The following is a 6,678-nucleotide window of genomic DNA, read 5'->3' as shown; positions in this document are numbered from 1 at the left end:
GAGAGAATCATTCTGGCAGAACTATGTTGTGAACAAAGACAAGAATGGTTGGCCAGACCCAAGAAGCAAAGTAGAAATGACTTGGTTAAGCCAAGGAAAAAGATCAGTGCTAACAGGGGTGAGGGTGACCTTCTGGAGGAGAAAGCTTGAGTTTATTATGTCAAGTCTTCTTTCTACCTTCTGGGCCAGATAGGACCTACAAGTTAGATCAAGAAGGATGGGCACAACCCGGTAACACTTTATCAAGAGAGGAATGATTCAGAAGTTTAACAGTATGTTCCAGCACACACTGCTGGTGGGAAGAGAAAAGTTGTCACCAGCTGACTACCAGAAGGAAACGTGTATCCAGCCGACCGACATTTCTCAGACTATTCAAGTTTTACTTCTTAGGAAGTTTTAATGTCAAACAAGGTCTCCAATAGTTTTCTCAGCACCTACTTTGTCCAAACCAAATTTCTTTAGAAATAAATGGTAATTAAAAGGAAACATAAGTGTAAGGATCCTCATTGTATAGAAACCATGAGCTAGGCCAGGCAGTGGTGGTGCACGCCTTTAATCCCAGCACTTGGGAGGCAGAAGCAGGCAGATCTCTGTGAGTTCGAGGCCAGTCTGGTCTACAGAGAGAGATCCAGGAAAGAAAGAAAAAGAAAGAAAGAAAGAAAGAAAGAAAGAAAGAAAGAAAGAAAGAAAGAAAGAAAGAAGAGAAGAGAGGGAGGGAGGGAGGGAGGGAGGGAGGGAGAAGAGAGAAGAGAGAGAGAGAGAGAGAGAGAGAGAGAGAGAGAGAAAGAAGAAAGAAGAAAGAAAGAAAGGAAGAAAGAAGAAAGAAAGCAGGAGCTAATCAAGCCACGAGCTAATCAGAGACATTACATTTGTAAGCTAAAAGTGTCTGTTATGAGAGACCATTGTGATAACCCAGCTCCATGGTAGAACTTGCCACCATGTCTGATGACTTAAGTTCATTCCCTGGGGTGTGAATGGTGAAATGAGAGAGAACAAATTCCCATCTCTTTCTCTCTCTCTCTCTCTCTTCTCTCTCTCTCTCTCTCACACACACACACAAAAAAAAAAAAAAAAACACACACACACACACACACACACACGCATGTACAAGCAGATAAATAAATAAATGAAAAAGATTTTTTAAATCTCTTACCACCACAAATAATGTTTGCAATTCTGTTACCATGACAACAATCTAATTTAAGATTTGAGAACCACCCCAATGCTTATGTATAATATGCTGTAAACTGTATTTGCTTTTATCTTTTTATTATTATTATTATTATTATTATTATTATTATTATGTGTGTGTGTCTGTGTCTGTGTGTGTCTGTGTGTGTACATGCTAAGGTGCAGGCAGAGGTCAAATGAAAACTTGCAGGAGTCAATGCTTTCTTTTCATCATGTGGGTTTGTGGATGAAACTCAGGTTGTCAGGTCTGGCATCAAGTGTCTTGTCACACTGAGTCATCCCTGGAGCCATATTTTAATACAGCAGTGCTTAACAGTTGCTAAACTATTGTAAAAATAAACAAATAAATAATAATAAATAAATGTAAAGAAAATCAAAAGGAAGAAGCCAGGAGAATTTTAAGACTGGATCAAGGAGCTGTACAGGGAATTTATATGGCTAGCAAAAGACATCTCAGTAGGTAAATTACCATTGGCAGGTCAGGTAACCACCCTGTGCACTCATCTCAGAAAGACAAGCATCCTAAGGGAAGTCCTATTCCAAACCATCACTCTCCAGTCTCAGATTTTCTCCTAGCCACCAAGTGTGTCCGTTGTTTCAACATTTGAGGACAGTAGGTGTAGACCTCTCTGTTTACTGCTTACAATGTTCTCAGTGGTCCAGCATTCATCCAGCAATGGATGTTGCCACAGAACCAGGTGTAGACCTCTCTGTTTACTGCTTACAATGTTCTCAGTGGTCCAGCATTCATCCAGCAATGGATGTTGCCACAGAAGCCCAGGTGTAGACCTCTCTGTTTACTGCTTACAATGTTCTCAGTGGTCCAGCATTCATCCAGCAATGGATGTTGCCACAGAAGCCCAGGTGTAGACCTCTCTGTTTACTGCTTAAAATGTTCTCAGAGGTTCAGCATTTATCTCGCAATGGATGGTGTCACGGAAGCCCATCAACTGTAGTGACTAGAAAAGGAAGTTTCATGGGTGGTTTCATGAGCCATTCAAATGATTCAACAATGGATTCTTATCCAAGGCAAATGGGGATAACATGACCACAGGGCTGGGATTAGTGTCTTCAGTAAAAGTCTGAGGAAGAACTGATTAAAGAATTCATTTATTTAAGAAGTAAAGCTGGAAAGAACTAGTCTCTAAGATCTAAGCCATGATATATCCATATGTTTTACTGACTGGCCAAAGAACAATCACAAAGAGGTTTCAGGGCAGCAAAAATTAATTTCTGCAGATAGAGAAACACAGGGAGTTGAAATGACAACCCAGAGTTGATCTTGAAAACCTTCAGTAATATAATGTGATACATAAGGGAAAATCAGCTGCCACATAAAAGACAATGCATTCATCCATCAAGCAGAAAGCCATGAAGTTCCTGGCATGTGTTCAATGCAGTCTCACGGTCATGGTGTTTACAGTTTCATTTTGGGGCATCTTCTGATGTTTAGGAAAGTGAATATATTGCACTCAGGCTAAGGCTATGAGACACTATCACTGCTAAACTAAGACAGAAACTTGAGTTCACTTTCATCTCTTCTCCTGTAAGAATAGTTCACCAAGATCGGACTCAGCATGTTATACATAGAGATTCTCAGGTCCACAGCTTGCACTGCCATGTCTAATTAAGAAGGACACATACCAAATGGACCAAGAATCTATTCCACTCTGATTACAGTTAGCAAACAATAACAGAGTTTCAGGAAGGAAAATACATTTTATAGACATTTGATCTTTATTCATAATAGGTAAATTTATTGAAAAGAAAGAGGAAACCAGGTACAAAATTTGAGAAGTACATAATTTTACTCTATTATAAAATTTCAGAGAAAAATACTTATATAAAATATCATTAAAATTAACTGGTGACTGATCTTATTCATCTATTTTAAATCATAATTTGCTGACCAAAGGAGAACACTAGTATGGACACTTATTTTTGTCTGTTGCTTGTTTACTTATTGAGATATGAGATATTAAAATCAGGGCTTTGCCCAACCCATATAGTTTATGCTTTTTTTAAGATTTTGAATTTGGATGTATATATATTCATTATGTTTCATATTTTTAGTGTAAATTTGTATGTTTGGAGACCTAACATTTCTCTAACTTTGAGATAACCTAAATTAACATATGATTTATATGTGTTGATTCAGTGTTATCTGAAGTATTAACTATTGTTCAGCATGCTAATCTTGATCACAAACTTTGCTTGTGCATATAAACAAAGAGGATTTATTTTTCACCAGGCCTACATCCAAAGGTAGTATGGCAGTTTACAACAAGCTTCCAAGTTTTGATTCATGCAGAGCTAAAAAAGATGGACTGGGGTCTCAGAACAGATGTTCGATGTATGACGACAGAGCAATGTGTGTGACTAAAATAACTGAATAATAACACACCAATCATCAAAGTCAAATACATTCAATGGTCACCTTGCTGTTCATCACATACTCATTTCAAAGATGCTAATATTGCTCAAACTAGCCTTGGATGTAATCTTTTCTGTCTTCAGAAGCTCCTCCCACTCTTTTGAGCATTTTTATAGTGATAAAAATCTTTGTCAAACAGAGGTAAATCTGATATGGGGAAATATAAAATTTGGTGGACACAGATATTTTGGCTCTAGATGTCAAAAGTATATATGATTACAAAATAGAAATATTATTGAGTAGCTAGTAAACTGACTTTGAAAGCAATTTCAAACTGTTTTGACAACTTTCTTTGAACAATAAAATAAACTCAATAAAACGCACATAGCTTCTCAGAATAGTGACTTTAAAAGCTCACAGAAGTGGGTCAATAATCTGTAAAAGAGACAAAGAAAAGGTGTTGATGACTAGTTTTACTATTAGATTCCTTAGTGGGACCCAGGACTTGAATATATAGAGCTAAAAAGGCTATTTAACTGCTCAAATGCTTCCTTTAAGCAAAAGGCTGCATCTCAGAATTGCCCTAGTGGATGTTTCCAATTTATCTGTGCTGGATGAGGATATTAATACACACACTTTGTAAATATATGTTGATCGCGAAGCAGAAGATCTTACTGGGTCAAAAGAAAGCCTTTAGCTTCTACTCACATAGTTCTTAGCTGTTCTGATGAAACTGCAGAGCCCACTCATAGCTTATTTCCATCCCAGTGAATCTTGCTGCTCATCCAAATATTTTCATCTGGAGACTCCAAAGAGTGAGTAAAACAATCTTCAAATAAAAATGAAACAGACTATTTAATAGTCTTCCCTAGAAATTAAATTTTCTTAAATATTTCAAGGAATAGAATACAGAGAAAAGACAAGTTTGGGAAAGATAACCTTCACGAAGAGAGCTCTATGTTGGGCATTCATTAACTTCAGAAATGACAATTGAAATTTATCACCAAGATTTCTTCCACAAATGAACATTATTATGAATCAAAAACATCTGAAAAGACATGAGTAAAATGTTGTCATCAACTAAAAGAAAATCCAATGTTTATCTCATTTAACAAAAATTTATTTTTGCAACAGTATTACTTCAAATTAAGTGAGAATTAGCTCTCCCCACACTCCAATAACTCAAATATGACAAATATCACTGGGAAAATCATATTTAATCCAACAGAAGCTATTTGTGAACCAGATGCTAATAACATTTAGAGATTTATGATTTTATTATTCAATTTGCAGCAATTATTCAATTTTAATTTGATGTCAGATGCACAGAAGTCTTGGAGGTGATGTTTTCCTAAGAGAGGAGAGCAATGCTTTATAAATACAGTTGCTAGACTCCTACAAGTTGGCCTTTGAAAACAATTAGTGAAATAGAGAAAACCTATTTTCTAGCACTTGGATCAATGAGTCACAGAAGCAGAAATAAACTTCGTATGGCCACGGAAAGAGAAAGAAACGTTATAAAACAGGATGGTCTCTATGTTCGCTTCAGTTTAAAATAGCTGAGTAAAATAGGGATCAGTTTTCTTTTTTTTTCACTGTAGTTCTAATTCAGGCTGGAATAATTTTATGGTATGTTTCAAAGTGAAAAATAAGTTACAGTTTAGGCAGAGTGGCTAGCTGATATGATGTAAGCATACGGATTTAAGCTAGAGAACAGAAGTGGCCAACAGACCTGTTTTGTATTGTATGTAATTTGATCACAAAAGTCTATCCAACACAATGACAAGGCAGAATTAAATTTCAATATTAAGGACGGTAATAGGGACTGAAATTTCCATTATCATTTAATGCTGAAACCAAAATAATTTCCGACGTCACTGAAATTTTTAAACACAATAGTTGAAAATGTATTCAGTTGGGATCTCTCCACGTACACAGTAGCACGAGTACAGGGCACATCCTAAATAAAGTTGATAACTCTCACAAGCAGAGAGGGGACTGAAAGGACTCCTTAAATTGAATTATTTTTATTTAGTGCTCCCAATAAACACAGAAAAATTAAATTTAAAACAATTTTGAAGCAGAAAAATAGGACATGTATTTTAAGGGCATTTAGTTGAAAAACATTCATTTCACGTTAAATTCTTGGTTTATTTTACATTGTAGTTATTTGCCAGAGACAGAACAGTCTAAAAGGGCAATATGATGAGGGATTTAAAAATATATGGTTCTTTTAAAAAGTAGCTGCTGAGTTTCTTTTAGAAACACAAGCCAAAAGAGGAACCAAGTAAATCAGGATGGGTATAACATAAAAGACATTTGAAAGTATTAAACAGAGGGACAATAAGATTAGTAATGCATTTGACACCTAAGTATGTGTAACCTGTATCAAGTAACTTAGGAAAACTTGAGAGATTTTGAACTGGCTGTCAGCATATTAGAAATATATGCAAAGAGTCATACTTTAAAAAATAATTACCATCTAACACATGGCTTGGCAACTGTTGAATATAATAATTGGATAACCTGATTGTAAAGTGGTACCCTTAACTTTAAATGCTTAGTTTTCCATTAGAGTATAGTATTAGGGAGATGTGGTCATCAAAACAGGAAAGTAAGATTTATAAATCATATTATTAATGTCAAAGTTTTAAAGCTGCTGAAGATACGTCATGCTTAACTTCAAAAGTTACACTCACAATTTCAGGAAACCTCATGGTGGAAAATATCGATAAGCAGTAAGATAGTTTTCACTAAGTCCTATGTAATTAAATAATAAAATCTAATACACAAATGCAATTAAAACTTAGTTGAGGAAAATAATATGATGAAAGGAAAGTTTGCCTAAAACAAACTAGTTTTGTACTTTTCTTACTTTCTGTGATTACTGAACTGAACTTAAAAACTTTGATTTTCTATGTATATTTGGGAGAAATTCTGAGATGGATCTTAAGTAAATACAATAAAACTTCAGTGTTTTATAACTTTTCTAGGAAATATTTTCATTAAAAAGGTAGTTACTAATATTTTTTCCACAAAGTGAAAGTCAGTTCACTGAGTTATATTTGATGTTTAAAGTTCTATTTTTATTTCATATAATCTTTATTTCTGTA

Source organism: Peromyscus leucopus, chromosome 11, assembly GCF_004664715.2.
Source record: "Peromyscus leucopus breed LL Stock chromosome 11, UCI_PerLeu_2.1, whole genome shotgun sequence".
In the NCBI taxonomy this organism is placed as follows: Eukaryota; Metazoa; Chordata; class Mammalia; order Rodentia; family Cricetidae; genus Peromyscus; species Peromyscus leucopus.
This window is presented reverse-complemented; position numbering follows the sequence as displayed.